This window comes from Podarcis muralis, chromosome 2 (assembly GCF_964188315.1).
Source record: "Podarcis muralis chromosome 2, rPodMur119.hap1.1, whole genome shotgun sequence".
Classification (NCBI taxonomy): Eukaryota; Metazoa; Chordata; class Lepidosauria; order Squamata; family Lacertidae; genus Podarcis; species Podarcis muralis.
This window is the reverse complement of record NC_135656.1, coordinates 63,578,403-63,605,749: the sequence shown is the minus strand read 5'-3', so window position 1 is coordinate 63,605,749 and position 27,347 is coordinate 63,578,403. Positions and strand designations below refer to the sequence as shown.

At 43.0% G+C, this 27,347-nt stretch overlaps 1 long non-coding RNA gene across 4 annotated transcripts in view; it reads right to left on the bottom strand.

The window, feature by feature from the left end:
- LOC114591375 (uncharacterized) overlaps positions 1 to 27,347 on the bottom strand; it is a 182,248-nt gene that overhangs the window by 36,454 nt on the left and 118,447 nt on the right. For 2 of the 4 annotated variants that reach the window (XR_013391927.1, XR_013391925.1), the window contains 3 exons: positions 9,628 to 9,870; positions 1,106 to 1,244; positions 254 to 396 (listed from right to left, as the gene is read on the bottom strand). This is a non-coding gene — a long non-coding RNA (uncharacterized LOC114591375). The remainder of the gene's footprint in view (positions 1 to 253; positions 397 to 1,105; positions 1,245 to 9,627; positions 9,871 to 27,347) is intronic. The other 2 variants (XR_013391928.1, XR_013391926.1) reach the window with 1 other exon arrangement.

Genomic DNA, 27,347 nt, shown 5'->3' with positions numbered 1-27,347 from the left:
AGGTAAAATTGATCAGCATAAACTGAGGACAAGTGAATCAAAATACTTCTCCACACAATGCATAAAAAGCAGCATACAAAATCTGCACCAAGATGTAGCTTGGGAGTGTGTGTGTGTGTGTGTGTCCAACAAACTCATAGAGAATAGGTCTGTTCATGAATATTTTTCCATGGTAGCCTAGTGGAATCACAGTGGACCTCTGGATCCCAGTGCCTGGGTAGTGTGGGGTAGGGGCAAAAAGAGATGTTCATACCTTTCCTGTGGACTTTCCAGGAATATTAGGGTGGTTATTGTGGGAAAGAGGCCACTGAACTGGATGGGCCATTGCTCTGTCCTGGTCCAACTTGGCTCGTCTAATGAAGAAGACATTAGTAGCTATGTATCATTAAAATATATCTGCACAATACAAAAAATAAAATAAAAATCCTATTTAGTACAAGCCAGCCATTAAGCATGTGATAATAAAGCACTGAAAAATCAAGTGATATATACGTGTGTGTCAACCAACCACCAGTGTTTAGACAACACTTTGGAGAAATGTATTACAAGCTGGGGGTGCAGAATTGGGGAGCAGCCCAGTCACAGGAGCTATTGAGAATTCCACATGAAATATATAAAGTGTGAAGTACTTGTACATCATTTTCCAGCATTGGTCCTCCCTCAAGGCATTGCTCCCACACTCTCATATTTCACCAGTCCCCACCTACAGATTCACAAACACCTACAGATCGTGAAAGTGTCTTTGCTTCTTTGATTGATTTTGTGCAGAGCTGAGGAAATAGGTTGCGCCGTGACCATACGGAACAGTTCCGGCAGGCAAATATCATGGTTGCCTCGCTTGCGCTATCTGTAAAAATACACGATGTGCTTTGTTTAACAGCACTCAGGAGAGTCTGTGGCTCCCTCGTGGCTGTGCTGCTTCCAGAATGATCTTCCCTTCCCCGCAACCCCATCGGTCGCCATCACCTCAGAACTCAATAAATAAAAATGGAAAGGAGAAGAATAAAAATAGTAATCGATATTAAAGACTGGGATGGGTGGGGTCAAGTGCCATTGGTTGGTGGGGAGGGGGGAGGGGGAGAGGGGAGAAGGAAGCAAAACCCACCATGCAGTCTCAGACCTCATCTTCCTCCTTCGGCGCAAATGACTGACAACTCGCAGGCAGAAGCCAAGGTGCTGGAACAAGGGGGTGACACTCGTCCGCCTCCCCCCTGTCCCCAATCTTTTGTCATTGGATTTTTCTCCTGGAGAAGGAAAGAAAGGGAGAAGCGTGCCTTTCCAAATGCTGCAACCGAAATGGTTGATATGAAACCAAACACGCCGCAGCGTGGCACTCAATCTGCAACCGACAGCCAGCGGCTGGCCAAGCGTGACGCCATGGCTCGTTTTTCACTCTGACACTACCGCAAGCTCCACGAGCCTTCTTGACTTGCAAGGTGATTGGAATATTGAATACAATACTGCAGTGGAAAAGCCCGGTGCCTACCATGACAACAACAACCACCGCCCCCTCTTCCACCCACCCCCTCCTCACCCCTTTGATGCACAAAAATAAAGGCAACAAGAAAAGGGGTTTTTGTTTATTTGTTCACATCCAAGGGCCAAACGCCTTCAGAGAAGACCCCGCTTTCATTGTTTCCCCAGTTCTCCCAAATGCCGAGCCACCCCCCTCCTCTCCATCTCCTTTTCAGTATGGATGCTTTTGCTATGGAAATGTAACCCTGGTCATACATTGTGTCAATGGCGATGCTGTCAGACCACTGCAGTTCACCCTTCACCCACCCATTACAATGCTAATAAAGTTCCTGGAGAGAGCAGTAACTTATCATTTGCCCTCATGTCACAGCCTGGGAAGGGTGTGCATGTGAAAATCAAGCTCTCCAGAGGTACCCAGTTTCCCCTTTGTCAAACCCTACATTCCCTCCGGATGAGAGGCATGGATACGAGCTGAGATGACGCTGTAAAATGCATTTTGCAAAAGCGGACGCGGAAAGAAATCCACACAGCTTGGCACTGGATCATTAAAAATTGCTAGGATAGAATCTGAGAAGGTAATTTGGTTAATAACCACTAATTACATTGCAAGCATGCACCTTCCCTTGACAGATGTCAGAGTGCTTTTTGCTTGTACCAGGGAAGCTTGGCTGTGGCATAACAGCTGCCGTACCTCACCACGGCACTCTGATGAGCACCATCTCTGAGAGTTATGTTCTCAACCTGATTCTGTGACCCTCCTCAGTACCTCTTCATTGTGGCACTTTCCCATTCTTCTTTCTTCTAGACCAAGTTCTGGCCGGCATGATAATCTGCATCCCTGCCTGCATTGTACCTGCAGTGAAGTGGTGACTCATCAGAAATGCCTTCCAAAGAACCAGATCTGTCCCTATCAAAACTCTAGAGGAAGTACTAATACAGCATGACTTGTGTCTATCACCAATTGCCACCTGAGGCACATCAAACCTTTTCCTAAATGAAACTTCTGCTATCATCAAATGCTCTGTCAGGGGGACAGAAGGGCCAAACCAGTGGTCTCAAGATGGTTTACACCAGGGATGAGCAGCTGGTAGTCTGGGATCTACCAGTAGATCTCTGGTTGATTTGTGGTAAGTAGATCAGCCAGAATTTCTGACTCCCAAATGTTGACCAATAGTTGCAACAAAACAACTACTTCCTCACCTGAATCAGGCTGCTAAAATGAAAAAGTTAGCCAGGAGTTTTATGTGAAAACAGTGTAGGCACTGTTCAGTTCAGGTACTGAACACAATGTGCTCACTGTCACATTCTTATTTAATTCTAATTTATCTCTTTTGTACCTAGTTTCGGTTGGTAGACCTTGGAGTTTTAGTTTTAGGGTTTTTTGGTTTTGTTTTTTTGTTAATGAGGTTGATGCAACAAGCCTGAAGACTGCCTGCTCCTGGTTTAAACAACAAGCTCTCTGTGTGATTAAAGTGTTTGTGGACTGGACCATTTCAGACTGACTGCAGGTGGAGAGGAGTTTTGCATTTTTGAAACTTCCTCATGTAGGGCAAGGAGGATACCTGCTAGGCCTGTGACTCAATTAAAGAAATCATAGGTGAGTGACTGTCTTTGTTGATGAACAGATTACATTTCTGTCTGCATCATGCCAAGAATTATGCAATTTTTAGATTAATAACACGGAAGTAATCTAATAAAGGTTAAATAATACAATTTTAAATGAGGCCCACATTCATTTGTGGCAGTCTGCTTGGTTTGTGTCTCTGTTCCCCCCTATCCACCAGGCTGCAGACATTTGTAGACAACCCAGTTCTCCTAAAACAGACCAAAGTTGGTGACCAAAGGAGGAGTGTGTGAGAATAGATACAATGCATGGCAACAAACTGTGAGTCAGCTTCATGACAGACTAATTTCATCTGCAGTGTATATAGTGTGTGTGTGTGTGTGTGTGTGTGTGTGTGTGTGTGTGTGTAGAGAGTGAAAGAATGAATCAGTCACAGATACTTTTGAAGGAGAAGGGTGATTTAGAAGAAGTGCAACGGAGGTCCTTGCCTTGTCTGGGATGATCTTGCGTATCCTGGTGCCTGGAGATAATAGGCTCAAAGAAGAAGGAAGGAACCTTTTGGCACAAGGAAATGCCACTGCAGGCACATGTGAATCTGTGGGCACTGTGTTGAAGACCCCTGGAGCAACATATCAGCCTTTATGATCAAGAATGACCTTGTGAGAAGTAGCCCCAAAGCCCCAAGTATTCAAAACCTAGTTTATAAAAATTGTTCAAATACCCCTCTTAATGTGTCTGTAGGCAAAGCTAAGTTCTGCATTAGCCCTGGGACTGATTTTACACCTCTGTGTTTGCTAATGGTCACTGCAAACTAGTATTGCTCAAAACAATGGTAGTGTCAATGTGGAACCCAAGGAAGCTTTTGGTCCCTGTCCATGGTGCTGAATAAAACTTCAATTCTACGTTCTAGTTCCTGAAATCCTTTGTCAGATGATAGCAGTTCCATCTCACTCCAGCAGGGAGCAGTGACACCCATATGCATACACAGAATCTCTCCTCAGGTTTTCCACCTGTAGAAATACACATTTTATGTGAATGTCATTTATGGACCCCCGTATCTCCAACTCTACAACTCTGCGTTTCTACTACATAAGGTTTGAGTTGTGCATGGTATGCAGATGAGTGGCATTGGTTGAAAAATAGGCACAATGTTGGTAAACTGCAGTCAAAGGAAGTGATGGGATGATGCACCAAATGGGGGTGGCCCCTGGAGCAGACCAAAATCTGTATAGTGGTGTATCCAACAGTAGTGAGTGCTGTTGCGCTCCTGCCCCTCTTGCACACTTTCCAGAGGTATCTACTTGACCACTGTGAGAACAGGATGCTGACCTACATGGGGGAATTGGCCTGATCCAGCAGGGCTTGCCTTATGTTCTTATCCAATACTTTGTATGAGTATTTTAACCAGGAGAGATTTCAGATATGAAATGCAAATGATTCGGCATATAAAATGACATATAAATTATTTACTGGGATCCACCATTCCTATATTTCTGAAACACCAAATATATTCATCCAATTATTATTTTTTACTATTGCTGGAATGATATTAATATGTATAATTTCCGGGAGCAGTTTTCCTTAGACATGGCACTGCTCATGCATGCATTTTTTCTTCACAGCATCCTCATGTTGTCATCCTCATTAAAACACCTCCCTCGTTTCATCCAAATGGACCATTTCCGTGGTGCATTGTTTCCTTTTGTTAATTAATTCATTTTTCTGTGGCAATGATAAAATCCAGATGTCATGGAGAAATTATATGGGACAGCATTTTGCTGGGTAGAGCCTGCACAAAACTTACATGCAAGGTCAGTCCCGAGTTTGCCTGGGACTGACAACAGCCTGGTGTTCTTAATGCAGGATAGAAAGCGAGAAAGAGCCTTTAAGGTTGTGTGCCCATTTGAGGGCCAAACCTACAAGCTGAATTAACCACTTGCCAACTAAGGTCCGTATAGTTAAAGCTATGGTTTTCCCAGTAGTGATGTATGGAAGTGAGAGCAGGACCATAAAGAAGGCTGATCACCGAAGAATGGATGCTTTTGAATTATGGTGCTGGAGGAGACTCTTGAGAGTCTTGGACTGCAAGAAGATCAAACCTATCCATTCTTAAGGAAATCAGCCCTGAGTGCTCACTGGAAGGACAGATCGTGAAGCTGAGGCTCCAATACTTTGGCCACCTCATGAGAAGAGAAGACTCCCTGGAAAAGACCTTGATGTTGGGAAAGATGGGGGGCACAAGGAGAAGGGGACAACAGAGGACGAGATGGTTGGATAGTGTTTGCGAAGCTACCAGCATGAGTTTGACCAAACTGCGGGAGGCAGTGGAAGGCAGGAGTGCCTGGCGTGCTCTGGTCCATGGGGTCACGAAGAGTCAGACACGACTAAACTACTAAACAACAACAAACTGAAACAACAGGAGGAGAGAGTATTCTTGTTCTGAGACCTGAGGGTTTCCTTCAGGCATCTTGGTGGCCACTGTGAGAACAGGATGGTGGTCTTGTTGGATCACTGACCTGATCCAACAGGCTCATCTTATGTTCTTCACTTTGCCACCTTCACTTTGAAAAAAAGGCATCCCTGTAAAGCTCCAATCTAACACCAATGGTCCCAATTTCAATCAGGGGCCCACAATGGCTTCTTGCCTCCTTCCAGGTGCTTTGACTTTAAATATGTCATTTATTACAAAGAGAACAGTTGGGGGAAATAAACTTTTGTGTGTTTGCATGCATGCTTGATGGGAAACCAATGTGGAGCCATGGCGTAGAGCAGAAGTGTAGTGATGCTGTGCACTGGTCTTTGGTAGCCAAACAAATAAATTGGTTTCAGTGGACGAAATAAAATGATATTTTAAGCTGCCTATTAGAGAGGAAAGGTTTTACAAAATACAATACGAGAATGGGGAGGTACAGGGAAGCAATTTTGCTTCCTGCAGCAAAAACCTTTATTTTAAAATCTTGCAAAAACGTTAGTGGAGATAGATAAACTGTCCACATATTATCTCCTGTTTTCTGGAAAATGAATATAAAATTGCTAGAGCTTTTTAGCACCTTGATAAAAGGAAATTCTGTTTGGACTCATCTGTAATATCTTATAAGAACCCATTTATTATGTTGACATGCTCTCCATCTCTTATATAATGGCACTTTTGCCAGTGATGGCCAAGTCCAAGAAGAGCATTTTCATTTTTGTATTCACAAAAGTTCTTTCTACTTTACCCAGGAGAGCTCATTGCTACCTTTAGTACACTGAAATATGTCATCATTAGCCTCAATGTGTTATTTGGTAAAAAGAGAAACACTGTGCATTTGCGAACATTAATTGGAGTTATTTCAGATTAATCTTAATTGTTTCCACACTTAAACTGTTTTTTTTTTGTTGTTGTTGTTTTGCAATTTCCATTCTTGTTTTCCCAGGCTTTCAAATTTTGGTTGGTCTGCTTCTGGTTAGTCTAGCATTCTTTTTATGCTTCATTTATAGATTATCAGAGCAATCCTACCATCATGAGAGGGAGTGATTATGGAAGACAAACCACACAAAAAGGTGGAAAACTCTAGAAGAACATTATGCAATGCAGACATTTCTTTTTTGTTTAGCTTGGGGCTGATGGGGGGGGGGGCGAAATCTCCAAACCCTTCATCCGAAAAGAAAGCCTTCTGATAAATTTTGACTCAGCTCTGGAGTGAACCTTTTACAAGGCTTGGATCTTTGGCAAGAGTGCTCCTGGATAATATCACATCACACTAAATTCTATATATTAAGGAATTTTGTAATACCCTTAATTCCACTTCCCAAGAACTGCAAACAAGCAATGCCTTGGCAGCACTATAGACCACCAGGGGAAGCAAACCCTTTCCCCAAACACACAAAGGTTTAGAGCATTCCAGCAGCACATTCCAAACGAGCCTTTCCAAATTCATACTGAACAATTATTTAGGATAATGAATGCAAGATTCACATAACCAACCTATTCCAGGGCAGAGGGGAGAAGAAATGGGCATAATCCTTCTTCCATAATGAAAATGAGGCCTGAGTACAACACCAAATACATATACATATCACATATAAAAATACCAGGCTGTGTGGGACTCATTCCACAGCAGTGGTCTCCCACATATTGTCTATTGTTACAGTGGTAGCTCAGGTTACAGACGCTTCAGGTTACAGAACCTTCAGGTTACTAACCCAGAAATAGTACCTTGGGTTAAGAACTTTGATTCAGGATGAGAACAGAAATCGTGTGGTGGCAGTGGGAGGCCCCATTAGCTAAAGTGGTGCTTCAGGTTAAGAACAGTTTCAGGTTAAGAACAGACCTCCAGAACAAATTAAGTTCTTAACCCAAGGTACCACTGTATATGAATTCTAAGGTCTTATACAGTGGTGCCTCGCAAGACGAAAAGAATCCGTTCCGCGAGTCTCTTCGTCTTGCGGTTTTTTCGTCTTGCGAAGCAAGCCCATTAGCGGCTTAGCGGATTAGCGCTATTAGCGGCTTAGCGGGCTTAGCGGATCAGCTGATAAGTGGCTTAGCGGCTTGGGAAAAGGGGGGGGGAAACCCTGCAGGAACTCGCAAGACATTTTCGTCTTGCGAAGCAAGCCCATAGGAAATTCGTTTTGCGAAGCGCCTCCAAAACGGAAAACCCTTTCGTCTAGCGGGTTTTCTGTCTTGCGAGGCATTCGTCTTGCGGGGCACTACTGTATATATAAATCACATGTTAATAAATTTACAAGGCAAACACATACGTAAGTATATAAACTACGTGTCTGAAATAGGACAGGAGAGCAATCCTGAAACCATTTTGACTCTCCCAAATTGACCTCAAATATTTCTCTGCAAGGAGGAAGGAAATGGGAAAGCCTCTCCATTGTCTTTTGCTTACCTCTCTTAAGGGCGTATGTGTGTATGAATAGGGTGAGCCTGTGACCTGGATTCAGGAATTAAAGCATTTATCATCACAAAAGAATGGCCGGGCTACGAGATAGAGCAATGATTGACCATTGTCAGGTTTCCTGGAAGACAGGATTTCTGTGACAGACCGGCCCCCTGTGATGTATTTCTGCTACAGACCACCTCCTTCTGTGACGTATGTAGGATGTTTTGGGGGTTGGTCTTGAGCTACAAGGTAGGCAATTTCAAAAGTCTATATAAGAGCTTACACACCATTGTTCTGGGATCCTCTCCTTCCTCCCTGCGTGGGGTGAGTAGGGGATGCTGTTGCAACAGTTTAACAGTTTCATGCTTACTAGCTGCTTTGCTTCTCAATATTCTCTGGTTGGCCTCTGTTATTGTCTCCTACTGACAGAGAACCTACTTAAGAACTCTATATAGGCTAATGGATAAGGGAAAGGAAGCAGGTTTTTCCCCCCCTTATAACACTATTGATACAGTAGCCACTTAGACCTAATCATTCCAACCAAAAGCTATCCTACCAGGAGAGAGGGTAGAAAACTGGAAGAAAATTACTGAATAGGCAATCAGCTCCATTCATATGACAGTTGCATTCCAACTGATATCATGACTTCATGGGTGACCTCTTTGGGAAAGTGATTCCCACACAGGAAGGAGTATGTCTACATGAGAAGGGGAAGGTGGAAAGGGAAGAGTAGGCAACCTACATACAATTTGTTTTCTTCTGCTCTGGAGGGTAGGACTAGAACCAATGGCTTCAAGTTACAAAGAAAGGAGATTCCGACTAAACATCAGGAAAAACTTTCTGACAGAGTTGTTTGACAGTGGAGTGGTCTCCCTCGGGAGGTGATGGACTCTCCTTCCTTGGAGGTTTCTAAGCAGAGCTGGATGGCCATCTGTCATGAATGATTTAGCAGAGATTACTGCATTGCAGGGGGTTGGACTAGATGACCCTTGAGGTCCCTTCCAACTCTACAATTCGATAATTCAATGATTCTAACTGTATCCACTGATATTTATCTGTTGTTATCTTGCCTCTTTCTCCCCCTATATGGGTCCTCACATTGTTGAAATACAGACTGGAGGTGCCTTGGGACAGGGATCCATGCTTTTGGCTTGCAGCCCCGTGTAAAATGATGGTGCCGTAATCATCATTATCTCTCCACTCCCTGATTCACATTCTATACATTGTTGTCTAAGACACAGACCTAACATCATAGTTGTTTTCATTTTAGTTTTTTTACCATTGTGCTTCACAATAAAAGCCAGGGTGACCTGACAAATGCTGTCATTGAGGAAAATGGGCTCAGTAGACCATTGATCTCCCATTCTGTTTTCCTGATTGCTCTTTATCTGATGCTATTCTCTACAAACGGCTCCTTCCTGGCTAAGGGTCATGGAACATTATGTGCCAAACGCAGGCTGGCTTGACATAAGTTGCCCACTCAGCTTGCCTACCTGGAGAACTAATTAGTTCCTGGGTACTAATTAATGACTGCAAAGTGGATTCTAGATGCAATACAAATAAATCATCAGAATGAATCTCTCAGTGAGTGAAACGGGGGTGGGGGGCAGAGTGCATCTCTGGCTTCCTTCTATTATTATTATTTTTTGTAAATAAGAAGAGATCACAAAATAAAGCAGACAGAAACCCCAGCTCTTCTCCGCTCGCCTGGCTCACTGTCTGGAGACCAAACTGTGCTGCCTCCTCTTGGAGCAGTCTGATTCATGAGAGCTGATCGTCTTTGGTTGCTTCATCGCTGTGACATCGCGAGGCTGCTCTGGTCCCTGCGCACATGGCTGCATTGTCTCGCCGCCTCACAGCGCCATGTAATATGACCGAGGCATGTGATTTCCAAGCACATATAGCATCGGGCTTGACCTTGAAAAGACGTAGAGGCTAAATGCTTCTGAATGCCGCTGACTGAAAGGATGAAGAGAGAATGAACAAATCAACAGGAAATTAAGCAGGCATTTAATGCAGGGTGCTCTCTTTGGCCTGCATTACATTCCCCAAAGGAGAGGCATTAAAAACGTGTGTGAGGGGGGAAAGTCTCCCATTAACTACTGTACTGTTCTCTCTGTATAATTCTCTCTCTCTCTCTCTCTCTCTCTCTCACACACACACACACACACACACACAGAGAGAGAGAGAGAGAGAGAGAGAGAGAGAGACGCAGACACACACAAATAGAGCAGTTAAATAAATAAATGTACAATCCTACAGATGAGTGGGTGTGAAACTTTTTCCATCCCAATGGCCACATTCACTTCCAGGCAACTTCCCAAGTGCCACATGCCAGAGGCAAAAATGAGACCAAACAAGACATTTAAATTTTACCTTTGTACACTAGACTAGTTTCTACACACACTCACAACCCCCTCTCTACACTCCATCCAAACAAAAGGCAATATCAGGCTTCATGAAAACAGGGCAGCCAGACCAAAATTCCTGGAGAGTGAAGTAGGGTCACTGAGGGGTGTGGCCTGGAGAGAGTTCTAAGGGCCAGACAGAGAGCACTGGAGGGCCACTCTTGGCCCCAGGTCTGAGGTTTCCCACCCCTGCTATGGATGTCTAGTGTAAACATTTCTACTCAGAAGCAAGTTCTGCTAAGTTCAATGGAGCTTCCTCTCAGGTAAGTGAGTATAGGAATGCAGCCTTGCATAGCCAGGTTTCCTTGCATTAAATGATGGAAGTTAGGCCATAATCCTCTCCTAATTGCTGCTTCTATTTTTAATGCAGGGAAACCCAGCCATTTCCATCACATGCATGCTGTTAAATATTCACCACGCTGAACATGCATTTCACCACTCAAACAGGCTCCTTTTCTACCTGGTTTAATCAGCAAAGTGTAAATCTGCTCTAATACTGCTGCATGTGGGTTATGGCTGTGAAATGCTTGACATTTTTTGACAACGAAATCATGACAACTGATTTCTGAAATGGGATTCTAGACAGCTGTAAAAATGGGAAGCCGGATATGGAAGGCTGGATATTTTTACAGAATGTCTTAAACAACAGCTCTAAAGTCATTGGTCTTACACGGGATCTAGGTCATATCCACACTCTTATACAGTGGTACCTCAGGTTACATACGCTTCAGGTTACATACGCTTCAGGTTACAGACTCTGCTAACCCAGAAATAGTGCTTCAGGTTAAGAACTTTGCTTCAGGATGAGAACAGAAATTGTGCTTTGGCGGTGCAGCGGCAGCAGGAGGCCCTATTAGCTAAATTGGTGCTTCAGGTTAAGAACAGTTTCAGGTTAAGTACGAACCTCCGGAACGAATTAAGTACTTAACCTGAGGTACCACTGTACCACTTAAACAGCCATGGAAATTCCTGGGAACTGTAGTTTGGTGAGGATGTTGGCCCTTAAAAGCTATACTTCCCAGTATCCTTAACAAACTACAGTTCCCAGGAATCTCCACAGCTGTTTAAGTAGCATAAGAGCACTTTAAAGGAATGGTGTGGGTGTGACCATAGTCGTTTCAGAGAGAAGCCACACAGCCTGACACCAAAAGATCCTGCACAGTACAATTTCATCTGTCCATTTGGGAAACACAAGACAACCATTTACCAGGTGATACCTTACTACGCTGTGCAATCATACAGCCACTTTAGAAGACGGCATTTTCTAGCATCCACTGACACTCTCGTTCATGTTTTAATTACTCAGAACAGCACTGTAATAGCCTGGTGGAGGACCAGCTCAGCTTTTCCCCTTCTACCATGCAGTCTGAAGTATGCCCTACCCACAATGGTGGATATTCTTCAATATGACAAGCTGATCCTCATAGAAAACAAGATCCCAAATATTTCACATGGATGACAGATTGCAGGTTTGCCACTTCAGTCAACTGAATTTGATTATAAGCCCTCCATTGATATACAGCAGTCCTCAGCACTGTTGGCCTTGAATCCTTGCATGACTTGCATGAAAACCAGTGTGGTATAGTGGTTAGAGTGTTGAACTAAGACCTGGGAGACTAGGGTTCAAATCCTCAGTCTGCCATAAAGGTACTGACGTATAAAGCCCTAAATGGCCTCAGCACAGTATACCTGAAGAAGTGTCTCTACTCCCCACCATTCAGCCCAGACACTGAGGTCCAGCTCTGAGGGCCTTCTGGCAGTTCCCTCACTGTGAGAAGTGAGGTTACTGGGAACCAGGCAGAGGGCTTTCTCGGTAGTGGCCCCTGCCCTATGGAACACCCTCCCATCAGATGTCAAGGAAATAAACAACTATCTGACTTTTAGAAGACATCTGAAGGCAGCCCTGTTTAGGGAAGTTTTTATGTTTGATGTTTTAGCGTGTTTTTAATATGCTGTTGGGAGCCGCCCAGAGTAGTGTTATTATTTATAAATTATTTATAATACTTTATAAATAATAAATTATCATCATCATCATCATCATCATCAAGTGGCATTGAACCAGTCACTGCCTCCCAACCTAGCCTACCTCACTAGGTTGTTGTGAGGATAACATGGGGAAGAGGAAGCCTATGTATCACCACCTTAAGCTCCTTGGAAGAAAGGTGGTGTCAGGGGAGGGAGGAGACGGAGAGCGAGGGGGAAGAATCCCAGGACAGCGAGGAAGAGGATGACAATGACTTGAGGGATTCCATGAGTCTTTCAAGTGAATCGGAGGATTCCCAGAAGGGGGCGCCTGTGGTCAGGCCAAGGGGAGTCACAGGGGGGACTCGTCAGGAGCAGGGGAGCAGCAGGGGAACCCAAAGTGGGAGCTGGGAGTCGGGACCGGCTTCTCCGCCGGAGCGCAGTGAAGGGGGTGGAGATTCCAGTGTGACAGGAGAAGCAGGTCCGAAAGCAGAGAGGGAGGGGAGATCGGAGCAAGACATCCTCCCGGAAGGGGAGGGGAGTAGTGCAGGGAGTAGTGTAACTGTCAAGAGGAAGGTTAGAGGTTGCGAACGCGCGCCAAGTTCAAATGTGGAGGCGCGCGGAAGAACAGGGAGCCCGGAGGAGGAGCCAGGTCCCAAAGCACGCAGGAGGGGGGAAGAGCTGTCTGGGGATTCCGCGTCAGGGGAATCCAGGAGGGGCAAAACCCCAGGGGGCAGGAAGACCCTGCGGAAAAGGAAAGAAAGGAAGAGGTGGAGCAGCACAAGCCTCTTAAACTGGTGCAGAGGCGGGACTGACTCAGAGGGGACTTCAGCGGTCTAAGGGTAACAGACGTGGGGCTGCGCGCCTCGGCTGTGGAGCGTACAATACACTTCAATAAACATCTTTGTATATAAACTGGACATGGCGTTGGTCTCTTGTGAGCTGGGACCTGAGGCAGCCCTGACAGGTGGGATATAAATAAAATAAAGAAATAATAAATAAAAATCCTCTTGATCTGAGGAACACTAAAAGCATATTTGTGCAAAGGGAAGAAATGCCACACGTGTCTAGGAAGGATTACTATTATTATTTTAGTGAGTTTTTGCAACTTGAGATTTATTCAGAAAATTTTAAAAATGTGACTAGATCATCACAAATGAGGTATGGTTGAATGGCATACTCTCTTTGACCCACTGAAATAGCATCCTACACTGTCTATAAATTGTGATAGCCCTACTAGGCATCTCCTTGTTCATTTCCAGATGTTTAATCAGTTTACCAAGGCCAACTCCTGATTGGTTGGTTTGACCTCATCCAGGCTACCTGTGGCTGCTGGTCCACATTCTCTGTCATGTGGACCATTAAAAATGCCCTAGGCATATTAGCCACCCAGTTAAAAGGATGTTCCATTCTGAACATTCATGGACAAGGCTGTATAGTGCAGATAATATTACTGCACTTGTGTGCCTTGGGAAGGTTCATTCTTTCTGTGAAAAGCAACTAGCACAGACTTCAGCCCTGCCAAAAATGATATATGCATCATGAAATCTCAACATGAACTCCCTGAAACCTGGACAATATATACTGAAACTTTCCAAACAGCTCCAAAACTACAGTATCTCATATTATTTCTATGGATGATTTATAGTTTGGCTGTGAGAGTATCTAGAAAATGACGGGGGTTGGGGTTGTGTTTGTAGAGAATTCTTTGGGACTACCAAAGGAATTAAGTGACCCTGCAGCTTTTGCTCTCATTCCATTCCTCCCAAATAACCCTGCTCTGTGTTATTGTGCAAAGAGAGACATGTTATGCAAATTGATGATGATGACGACTTGAATAGTAATTACCACATTTAGAATGCTGCAAAAACATTCTTTTGCTGGGCTGTCCTAGCCCACACATTTGCTTGCAAACCAAGCAATGTTATAAAAATTAATAATAAAACAATAAGTGGGGGTGGGGGTGGGGGTGGGGAAAGTAGACAGGGCCAGTCGGGCCACAAACATTTTGCTTCCTGAGATGAAGGTCAAGATGGTGCCCATATTCTATGTACAGGAGCCAACTTCACATCTAGTTTAGGCCTCATCTGCTCTATACCCTTAAACCACCATGATAAACAGTCATGGCTTCTCCTAAAGAATCTTGAGAATTGCAGTTTTGTTAAGGGTGCTAAAGTGTTAACCGCTATTCCCTTCAAAGAGCTATAATTCCTAGAATGGTTTAAGAATCAGTCCCTCTTCCTAGGGAAGAAATCTGGGAATTGTATCTCTTTGAGGTGCCTAGAGGTCTCCCCAAAACTCTCATCATTCTTAGCAAACTACAGTTCCCATGATACTTGGGGGAAAACCATAATGGTTAAGGGAGCACCACAGTGCTTTAAATGTACAGTGCAGGTGTGTCCTGAATCTTATTTGAATCACCTCAAGGCAGCAAGCTAACTTAGGAGGTGCAGGGCAAACTGCACCTTCTAATCTTGGAGGACTGAGCTCTGTCGTCCAATGCTGTTTCTACCTCCCCAGCATCTGCCGCCTGAGGCAGCAGCCTCACTCAGGCTAGTGGGTAGTTTGGACCAGAGGCAGGGACAATAAACATGGCTCCCCTCTCCATCAACCAAAGAGGCAGGCATGCCTTTTGGGTCCCTATATAGACAAGCCATTTTACAGAGTTGAAATAGCCAATTCAGACCGAAACTAACTGAAATCTTCAAGGTAGGTAAGGTCTCTGACAGTGAGGAATAGGTTCAGCAACCCGTTCCACTCTTAATCAGTGTAATGAAGCAACTCTTCAGGAATTATGTGTTTCTAAACCTGTTTTGGCTCTCATTGACTCAGTCCACAGCAAACCTTCATTAAGAAGGTTTATACAGATGGGCGAAGCTGCATTTACCGTTTCTCACGAGGGAAGAAAACAATAACTTGTGATTTATGCCAGTGTTGTGGTGTGTCAGTTCTGTTCTTTCCCAAACTGCATAATTAAAAAACAGCGTTTTCAGTCTTGAAGAATACTTACAATAAACAGTTTTGGTGGATACTAAATGACTCAGCTCCAGAGCTTAATCAACTGCAGAAGATGTGTATTGCTGCATATGCTTGAATGCTGCAACCATTATCTTTTATACGCTCACTTTTAACTGAGAAGAAATAAAATCAAAATAAGAACAAGTTAATGTCCTTCTTGGCTCGGCTAGAAGAAATTAAGGCAAGAGAGGGGAGATTGGTTTTAATGCAGCCGCAACAGTTGCAGGGCTTGCATCTATTATAGATTTTGGAAAGTTGTATTTTCACTATGCACTTGGGTGCCATTTTTAGTCAATATGGTGGATTGAACCTTCCAAAACTGCATTGATTTTGTTAACCAAATACTGCATGACGGTTCCTAAGATCAAGGGGCAGGTTTATATCTTTGTTTGGCTATAATTGGATGCTATTTTGAATTGAGGTGGCAGACTGAACCTTCCAAAACTGCACTAGTTTTAAGCTGGCATCAATGGTTAATATTGGTCCAGCTTTGAAAGGTTCAGTTGACTACCTCAATTCAGAATTTTGAAAACTGCACTGATTTTTTCCCCTTTGAATTCCTGAACAATGCCAAGTATGAGGCTAGTAGTATCAAATAAAACATTTAATGCTAGTGAGTTTCTCATCAACTGCGTGTGGAAAAGAGGCCATATATCTCTTCTCCTTTGGTTGTATCAACCTAAGTAGACTCATTGAGATTGAGGGAAACAATTAATTCCAGATAGGTCTACCTTGAGTGGAACCTAGTTACATAACAGCCCTTCAGTCCCCAGTTTCTCTCTGAGATCTTCTGCCCCTACTTCTCCAAATGCTGCAGTCTCATGCAGTCATGTTTCCAGGAAACCTACCACCTGCTGTTCGCTGCTTTCTTTATCCTTAACTCTTGGTTGCTAGGCATGCAAATAAGTCTGAGATGAAAATCAGAATTGGTGTAGCAGTCACAGCTATCACAAAGTCACTGAGGGTTCACTAAAGCAGAAGAAAGCCATTATAATTCCCCTGTGCAGGTTCGATGGGAAACATCAAAATGCAATATAGGAGACAGGCAATAGGACAGTGGTGCAAACATGGACCACATCTGCACTATTATACCACTATACCTCTATTAAAAGCACTATTATACCACTTTACACAGTCATGGCTTCTACCAAAGAATCCTGGGAACTGTAGTTTGTAAAGAGTGCTGAGAGTGAACAGCAAAGAACCTGCACAAGCAACACTGACACCAAACCTTACATATCTTAAGTAAATTAGAAACATCGTCACCCACCCCCACCCCACCTCTTTCCCCCTTTTTTTCCTAATGTCTCAAGAAATGAAACTGATTTGTAAAAATGTTGCATGGGGGGGGGGGTGAGGGAAATACGAGAGAGAGACATTGCACACACTTTTGTAAATCAAGAAAATCTTTAATAAAAATACATTTTTTTAAAAAAAGAGTGCTGAGAGTTGTAAGAAGACCCCTATTCTCCTCATAGAAGTACTATTTGCAAAGGAATCAGTTCTTAAACAACTTTGGGAATTGTAGCGGGGGGAAGTGGTTTCCTAAGAAATTTCAGGACCTTTAACAAACTGAAGCTCCCATGATTCTTTGGGGGAAGTTATGACAGCTTAAAGTGGCATGATACTGCTTTAAACCCATGGCATGGTTGTACTGTACAAGGTCTTTGATACTAGAGTGGGATGCGGCAGAACAGTCTCAGCCCCCAGAATTCAACTTGTTACATGTAATGCCATCATTTGCCAGCTCCCATTCATAGTGCTAAGTTTCCTGGAATGAATGAAGCGGGATTCATCTCCAGCTACTTCCAAACAAAAACGAAATAGAATCTAGTGTTCTTTGTCATTGAATAGAAATTTATGTTCTGAAAGAAGCTTCTGCGCAAGCATGAATGAATGAAGAAGTATAACAGTTTTATGACCTCATCTACCTGATGCACAAGAAATGATTGAAAATGAATGTGGTGCATTTGGGAAGTTCATTAGCAGCGCTATGGAAAATTTACAACCAGAAAATCAGAGTGCAAATGTAGCTTAATCAAACCCAGGTACTCTGAAAAGTTAAATCTAATGAAATGGTCACAATTGTAAAACGTTTTATTTTTTTACTATGTTGTCATGTAAGCAAGAGAAGAGTTTCAACCTCTCTAAAAACTCTAAACATTTAAGTTCCTGGGGGAAACTCTATTCTCCTGTAACTTATCTGTATGTATGTATGTATGTATGTATGCACATTAGCAGTAGTAGCAGCAGCAGCAGTAATTTATACCCTGCCCATCTGGCTGGGTTTTCCCAGCCCAACAGAAAATTAATTTAAAAAGTGATAAAACATCAAACATTAAAAACTTCCCTAAACATTGTAATTGGAAATCCCTCTAAATAGGTTTAAAAAGAGGCAAAGTGCTACCTGCTCCTTTCCTATTTTTTCTCAGGTCAATGGTCTCAAATCAGAGAAAGTTTGTCACTTAGGTTTCATGGTATGATCTGAGGGCACATAAGGCAGCTATTTAGTTGAAGACGAGCAGGTCTGGCTCTGGTCAGTGTCTGGTGGGAGACCACCATGTTGACCTCCTTGAGTTCCATGATGGAAAAAGCTGTGAGATATGTAATGAATAAATTCATTGATGAGTAACTATGCCGTGACATCAGTCTAGTAAATCCTCTCTAAATGAGGATAGGTTTGCATTCCTTTTTAAAATTTCACACCACCATTTCCCTCCTGATAAGCTTTTCACATCCTAATCTACAACTTTACTTTCCAATTCTTTATGTCTCTTCCCCTTGCATGGAATAAAAGATGTAAATCCTTCACTTTGGAGCTTATCTCGCCTTTTTGAAATATTGCACACCCAGAAAAAGTAAAGTAAACACTGGGTAGTAAATTTCGATTGGAATCAGAGAATGAAATGTACGATAATAATACAGGAAACCAATTTCATCAAGATTTCTCCAGGGAAATAGGGAACTAACAATGTCTATAGATCAGTATAGCCAATATAATGGCCTCCAAACAAAACCCTGTTGCCTTGCTTCTGTCCTTCTTCTTTCACATTACTTTCCCTCGCTATTCACAAAGTTCATAGCCTTCGCTTGCCATTGATTGCCTTGCCTGCCTCTAACATCCCAACCTTCCTGCGTGCAGTCGGACTCAGTGGCCATTTGTGTACATGTGACTACCAACACATATGCTCAGAGCTCCAACGCAGCCAAGGGCACCCACATTTCCACAAAGGAAATACTTGTTCCTGCATCCTTCACTGAGTTGGACTGTGAAGCCTGACATGATCTGCTCACTGAAAATCCCAAGATCACACCTACCCACACATATACCTCAAGCTTTCTTTTTTGCATTTAGAATACAAAAGACCTGACTATTCCTTGCCCACTCAACCATGTTCTTGGCACTGGATGGGGAAGAGGAGTGTGGTGGAGCGCACCGCCCCGGCAGATCCCGTGGGGTGCCATGGCAGCTGTGCCCCCCTCCTATGCTGGGCGCCACCAGGACGTGTGCCCCGCCCTGGGACACATGCCACACCCCCGGGATGCACGCCAGCCATGCCCCCGCCTGCTCTCTCCACCCCCCGGTGCTGGAGCATGAAGCTCCGCCACTGGTTCTTTGATTTCTCTATATCTACTAGAGTTGGATCATTAGACAAATTAATGAGGGTTAGACTAATTCATAGATGATGTGCCCATTAATGGCTACCTCTAGGATCAGAAGTAGTGTATTTCTGATTACCAGAAATCTTCTTCTTCTTCAAATTACATCTGTGTCTACTGAAGTCAATGAAATATACATACATATATTCATAGAAAGACTCAAGAAGGCAGTCATGTTGGTCTGACACAGTCGAAATATATATTAAAAAATTAAAAATTCTCCAGTAGCACCTTAGAGTTCAACTAAGTTTGTTCTTAGTATAAGCTTTCGTGTGTATCTGAAGAAGTGTGGATGCACACGAAAGCTTATACCAAGAGCAAACTTAGTTGGTCTCCAAGGTGCTACTGGACAATTATATATATATATATATATATATATATATATATATATATATATATATATATATTTCATAGAAAGACTGTGAGCTATCTGGAGCTCTGAAAATTTCTCTGAATTCTTGAATAGTTATCAAATATTTTCTGGATATTTGATAAGCATATTTAACATGGTGACAATTTATTTCAATATTTCATTTCTGATGCCATTTCTTGGTTGACATGCAATGGTATGTTATATCTAATAATTGTCATGTGATAGTATTAGTATTTGATAGTTGCTAATAAGTGTTATGCAATGGTGTATGTTACTGGACAACAGCTAACAGTTCAAATGCAAATGAGGCTTAATGTAAGCCTGGATTTGATAGATAATTTTCAACTGGACCTAACATTTGACAAGGTTATACTTATGAGGTTTCATCTGTCTGTCAGGCTAGAAGCAAAAACAGTTGAGATGTGCCAACAAATCTAACACACTTGAAATTAGAGGTAAGACTTTTCACATTCAAATTTTCACATTCAGAATTTAAATTGTGGGGTATTTTAGAACCAGAAATATTATCAAATATTTGCAGATGTTCCTTTCATCTCTAGAGCTGCTGCTATTAAGCCGGCATACAGAATATTAAACAAATCTGGCCTTTTCCCAGTGAACTTATGAAAAATACATTGCTGGGAGTTGCAGGAGGAGGAGGATAGTAAAGCAGTGCAGTAATTTGAGAATAAATAGCTTTGAAAAGAAACACAGCAAAACAATTCTCAAACTGTCTCCCTGCTATGTTTATTCAGCACAGGCGCTGAATAGCTTCTAGACAAGATTTCACAAGGCATTGAAAGAGAAGAAAGGAGCAGGCTCCTTGTGGATTTGGGCAGTGGGTATTCACCAAAAGAATAGCCAAAGCAGTTGAAAATGTTGGGTGGGGGCATATTGTAAAAGAAGAGTGCTCTGTGATCCTAATGGTTAAAATCTGTAATCACACCAAGCTCCTGATTTCTGAAAAGTGTTTCCATACAAACCAGAGAAATCAAAGGAAACTTGAAAGGGAAAAATAAAAGCTTAACAGAGACAATAACTAGCAAGCCCTCCCTGGTTGCAAATAGACCCATGCACGTTTCTAGCAAAATTCTTCCTGCATACATGGGACTGATTGGCTGCGGTTGGAAAGGATGTTAATTTTCATCTAGAAGGAGGTATTAACCCAGCAGATTCTTCCTTTGCTATACACCAGTGGTTATAAGATGGAGAAGCCTTCTCTTTTCTTCAAAGGCCCTTCTACGCTGCAGGCAGTTCAGTAGGATAAAGAGAGGAAGGCTCTCTGCAGTAGTAACTCCCTTCCAACATCAGTTTGATGCTGACTGTTGGCCCCAATACATATTTTTTTCTGGGCTAGATTTCTTGGGGATTCTGATTCAAGTCCCAGGACCTTCCTTCTTGGTTTCTTCTCTTATGGAAAGACTTCTTTGCTCTCATGTGGGTACCATACTCCAAGGCTCACCTTTGGAAAATGGAATGTTAGCTTCTGACTACACACCTATATGTCTTGTCAGGAATTTCTACATAAACACTTCTCTAGCCAGAAAGCAAGAAGCATTCCAGCCAGGTAGAACTGGAGAAGAGGTGTGGAGCACGACCAGTATGGGGTGTGACTTGGGACCCAGATAAAGAGGCTCCTGGACCTGAGGTTCCCTACCCCTGCTTTCAATGACAAACAGATATTTTGGTGTTATGTGAGAATTTAAGGCACCCCAAATACCTAGGAAGCAGGTAGAAAGTCAATTAGAGTTGGTGACTAGCCTTTTTTTTAAAAAAAAAATACTTTTGCACAGTGAAATTGCAAAATGAAAGGCAATGTGGGTTGATGGTTTTTGTAGTTTTTGTGATTTTAACTCTTAAGGGGTGAAAGCCTGATGGTCTAGGTCATACTGATGAAGAAACTGTGTTTGACCCTACGCGGGGGAGGGGGGATCTAACAAACCTGTCATTCCAAGATGCTATGTAGTTTGAAATAAGAATAGTTGAATGATAGAAATTGGCTTTGCATTAAAGTCAAGGGTGAATGTGTGACCCTCAATGTGAAGAAGATGCAGGCACCCTGCGAGACGCTTGGATGGTCTTCCATTTTTCAATATACTTCAGGAGCCTCTCACAGCTTTTTGCAGTGGAGAAATGTAAGCAAATGAATTGTGACAAGGTTCTGGAAGTCAAAAATATGTAATAAATAATGCACACACTTTTCAAATGACTGCCTTATTAACTCTTTCCTTTTCTGTTTGTTCCCGTTAAAGGGCTCAAACAATGTCCCTTTTGCTGATTTCTCTATTAAATAGTCTGTTCAACATGTGCGTGATAAACAGTTGAACTGTTCCTAGGAACTAATATGGAGAGAAAGAGGGTCCATGATCATTAGGATATTGTCTGCCATAGGTGAAGATCACCTGCTTGTCTCTTTGCATGCTGGACACCACAGAGATCATAATTACCATGTCAGTGGAGCATTGTTGGCCAAATCTGGGTCTCCAGCTGTTTTTGGGCTACAACTCCCATCATCCCTAGCTAACAGGACCAGTGGTCAGGGATGATGGGAACGGTAGTCCTAAAACAGCTGGAGACCCAAGTTTGGTCAACACTGCAATAGAGAGACCAACAGATCTCACTCACCCTCCTGAAAACCGTGTGTGTGTGTGTGTGTGTGTGTGTGTTCCACCTATCTACTACCTGCTGTATATTTTGTGTGAACTGGGGTTAGTCCACATACTTGGACATCATACTGATAAAGAACCAGGGCAGTGCTAAGGAAAAAAGCAGAATGGCAAAAGCCATGATGATATGGAACAATGGAGGTAATCCATGTTTGTTTTGATTCGAAAACTGCTATTTGTGAAAGTCAAAATAGTAGAACACACAGGAAATAATCTGTAGCCTTTAAAAAGAAAAAAGTCCCACACCCCCATGCACCCAAGTTCATGAAATATTTTCATAATGTTTGTGCGTGGCAGTATTAGTGCCTAGGCACAGTTTGGCTGTTTAACACACAACTATCTTATGAAACATTTTACGACGTATATCAGCATATTTTGATCTAATTCCTCTCTTCTCCCCCCCCCCCCCCATACACTTGTTTTGGTACAGTATTGTAATAGTGACACAGACCATCTCCCTGCAGGAGGCATCTAGCTACTGCTGTATAGAGTGGTGAATGTAGCTTGTAATTTGCATTTTAGCCTTAACGAGTTGCTGTAGTGCTGAACATGTACAGCAGATTGACTATGATGTGGACTGCAAGGCTATGCTTACTGAATATGTATATGATTATTAAGGCTGCGTTCCGACAGCAACACTCCAACAGCTTACAGCAGAGCGTGCCTTAACACTGCCTGAGATTTTCAGTTCTTCCAAAATGTAACTTGCACATCAGTATAAGCACTCTCCTCCTTTTTGACAGGGTGCCCTTGTAAATGGTAATTTCCCGGGTGGAGGATGGGAAAGGCACTCACAGCTCATCTTGGGCAAAATGCCCTATGGGAAGCGATTTTCATGGAATATCAATGTATCCCTATAGCTACAGACACAGGGCTAGCTCCGGACGTGTAAGCTGGGAGTAACACCGCTGAGATCAATGCTTTTCATGTTGGCGGAAGGATGATCAGAATCAGGAGGGACTCGAGCCGACAGATGTAAATAGAAAGTGTTTGCACTAAGCAACAAGGTGACAGAGACAGGGAAGGCACTGTTGTATAACCAGTGTCACCATCTTTTCCCAGAATGCACACTATGTTTTAAGGCCAGGATAAATAACTGAAGCAACACAAATCAAATAAAGCACAAGCGTTCCTTAGAAGGCGCATAGCCATAACAATATCTTGCGAATCTGTTGCATCATCTATCTGCAGCGCATGAACAGATGACAGCTTGCTTCCATCTCAGTTCTGAAAGTGCAGGGTGCATCACCAGAAATGGGAGATAACTTTTCTTTCGTGGCATTCTCTCCCACACCCCCACAGGCCAACGCTACACATCGTTCTGTGAATATTACGTCACCTCTCACTTGCCCTCCATCTGGGTAAGCAAAAGATCAGTGTGGGAACCTATGGATGCTCTGCAGAGAAGCATCTGATTTCTGACATATTTATCTGGCTAGAGATATGGAAGTTCACGTAAATGAATTCAAATTAAACTCATACTGATGTAATCAAATAGAAGATGTCTATGAGTTCGTATAGGGAGATACACATATCCAATTTTCTACTGGAGTTACATCAGTGCTGTTCTTGATATCTCTCAGCACATATACCACATTTCATGAAGCTGTTTCAGATCAACTTTATATGCTGTAGAACCACAAGGAGTGCACACTGAGCACCTATTTACATGTTTCCTAAAGGGCAACACTGCTGCTTCCATTCAATGCTTGCTCTCAGGTTAGTCCAAATAATGCTTCCATCTTCTGCCTATGTTTCAGGTGGAGAATCAAGTGATTATATAACACACTAGCGATGCCCACCCTGGCAGAGAGTATGCTACAATTTTCCATAGTATGTAACATGTGATCCATTTATGTGGAAGAAGGTTGTGAATGTTACATTGATGGGATCAACCATGGAGGAAGTGATAATGACTAATAATTTTAATATTAAATAAAAGCACCTCTTGCTGATATGTAGACAGAAACCTAAAGGGTTCTTTGTTTTCCACTACTGAGCTAAAGATCAGGATGAGATCTTGAACCAGATTCAAAAGCTGGCTGAATCTTATATTAATTTAAATACCTTCTTTCATGTATCCATATTGTCTATGCAAGCTAAATATGTGAAGTGACTAGAAAGGATACTAAGCGGGTACACATAATGAGTGTGTGTTTAATGTGCACCTGCTAATAATATAATGTTTGAAGTGGCTTTCAATGGTTTTAAACTGCACTGTTCCTGTTTTACTTTGCTTGAAGCTTGACGTCCTTGTTAGCTTGTTAAGCCACCTTATATATTAAAAGTCTGGCTTGAAATAAAAGCGAAAGATATGAAGAAGAAAAAGGGATGACAATTTGCTTTTGCAAGATAGAGGCTTGTACCCAGTGTAGTGCTAAGTCAATATCCTAGCAGTGCAAGTATTTCTGCTTGTGCAACAGGGCTTGTCCCTCACTCCAAAGAGAAAATGAGGATCCTTTGATGGGTTGGGGACTGACTGCTCCTCTCATGGGACTCCACATCTTCCTTGCTGCCACCACAGCCATGCTCTTAGCTGAGCTGCTCATCAGCCAGATGCCCCTACTATAGCTAGTGCAGTGGAGGCTAGTGCCCATTGGGACTGGTAAGACAGTAGGTGGAGCCAGAGCCAATGGCAGGTGGAGGCAGGACCAGAAATAGGCAGAGCCAACTAATTCTGGTTTTGTCCCCACCCTCCTTCCTGCCTCCTGAGTAAGGAGGCAGGCATGTGGAGGATGGTTGAGCAGAGACTGTGCTTGGTGGGGCAGGGCCCCATTTGCTTATGGAGCAATCTCTACAAAGCTGGAAGTGGGCATAGTATAGCAATGTAAACAAGAAAAGGCAGCTAAGGGTGCAGGAACAGAAGACAGAAAATGAGTGGCTGCTTAGGGAAAAGGAAAAGGAAGAAGAAGAAGAAGAAGAAGAAGAAGAAGAAGAAGAAGAAGAAGAAGAAGAAGAAGAGAAGAAGAGTTTGGATTTGATATCCCGCCTTTCACTCCCTTTTAAGGAGTCTCAAAGCGACTAACATTCTCCTTTCCCTTCCTCCCCCACAACAGACACTCTGTGAGGTGAGTGGGGCTGAGAGACTTCAAAGAAGTGTGACTGGCCCAAGGTCACCCAGCAGCTGCATGTGGAGGAGCGGAGACGCGAACCCGGTTCCCCAGATAACGAGACTACCGCTCTTAACCACTACACTACACTGGCTCTCAGAAAGGGAAACCAGTTTTCTGGATTGAAACTGAAAAAGAAAGGAAGGGAAACTTTTCGCTGCATTACTCTGGCAGGCCAGATGCTTCCAATGAACAGGAAGAAAAGTAAGAGAGGTGGAACTGAACACAAGACAGGGAAGGAAAAAGGTGCGGACAGAGCACTCAACCTACGAAATGTCACTGCACAGATCAAAATCACACCTCTCAGAAATTATAGTGCTAAAAGCCATCCTCGCCTCTGGAGATTGCTTTTCTCTTCTCTTCTTTTTTTTTTTTTTTTTAAAAATGCTGGATTTTCTATTGTCTTGAAGGGAAAAAACATGGGTGAGATCTAAAAGAGCAATGATATGACGATTGTGTCATGAAGATGCTCCATGGTGGAGAATGCATGTTCCAAATGTGGTTATTCCAAACTGAACATCTAGGCTGCATTCAGACAACCGTTTATTCCATTTTATCAATATTCCCTTAACTGAGGTTTCCCATGTTTTATGTGATCTTCTGCATAATGTAAGAGCCACTTCTGGAAAACCAGTGGAAATTTAGCACACTCTTTTCTGTTTTATTTGCTTCCAGAAAAAAATCTGCTTGCATTCCAGAAAATCACAGGAGTTTTGGGTCAAAATTTTCCAGGAAATTTGGGGTGATATTCTGGCCTAACAGGTCTTCCCACCATTTAAAACATAGTATGTCATGGCAGTATATCCATCAAAAAGCCAGATACCCATGATGCAACAGTGTAGTGTAAAAGGAGTAATAGTACCTGGGCCAGAAGTGCTTGCATTATAATTGGGGAAACTAATGCAATAATCCCCACCTCTGAAAGCATCCTTAGTGTGGAAGCTCCCCTCTTGAAAGGTAAGGTAAGGCTTGTATCTAGGTAAAGGTAAAGGACCCCTGGACAGTTAAGTCCAGTCAAAGGCAACTATGGGGTTGCAGCACTCATCTTGCTTTTCAGGCTGTGGGAGCCAGCGTTTGCCCACAGACAGCTTTCTGCGTCATGTGGCCAGCATGACTAAACCACTTCTGGCATAACAGGATACCATGACGAGTGCCAGAGCGCACGAAAATGCTGTTTACCTTCGAGCTGCAGTGGTACCTATTTATCTACTCGCACTGGTATGCTTTCAAACTGCTAAGTTGGCAGAAGCTGGGACAGAGCAATCGGAGCTCACCCCATCACATGGATTCGAACTGCCAACCTTCCAATCCGCAAGCCCGAGAGGCTCAGTTGTTAAGACCACAACGCCACCCGCTCCCCTTAAGACTTGCATCTAACTCCCTCACAACTTTGTTCTGCTTACCCAACTAATCAATGCAGTTCTAGAACCCTGCAAGTTAGCACCCGTGATTTAGGGTTCTAAATCATGTGGGAAGTCTGTAGCTCCCCACTGCAGACCTTCTGCTTCCAATGTATGGAAGACAACAGAGAACACATCTTTGCTCTCCCCACACAAGCTTCTAATTGTGTGAGGCTTTCAATACCTGCATAGGGCCCCAGTGTCCTATTTTTGTGCTGCTTCCTGATTTGTATGCCTCTCCTCACTGTCTGCTCTTGCCAGTATTGTTGCTTAGAGGGAACATGAAGTGAAAAGAGGTGAACGCAACATACTATATGGGACAATCTTCTGCAGGAGGGGTAAATATGCACGTCAGGAACAGTCAGTCCTGTTCTGGGTCAAATCAGAGGATTTATGATGGAAAGTATCAGAACATGTTTTTTGTAGGGTCAAGGTAGGGGAGGGAGACATAGAGATCGAGGGAGTACATATCATTTGTGAATCAGCAACAAAGATGAAGAGGGAAAACCTTCAGAGACAAATGAAAAAAACAAAGGTTAATTGTGTTAATATATCTACTTGGAGATATTATATTTCTACAATTGCAGTGAAAGGTTGTCATGGAACTATAGTGCAGAAAATGAGGCAATGGCCAGTCTTGTTTTTGAATGCTGGTCCACAGGGAAGACACCCTCCATGTAGAAAACTAACATGCTAATAAGAAAGCCCCATTACTTATCTGCTTATTTATTATGTGCAGGGAGCTCTGTATGTGGGAAAGCATTCAAAAATATGGCATCTCCAACCTATGTCTTAAGTGGTACGATCCAGAATATCCCATGCTAAGGAGGAAAGGCCAT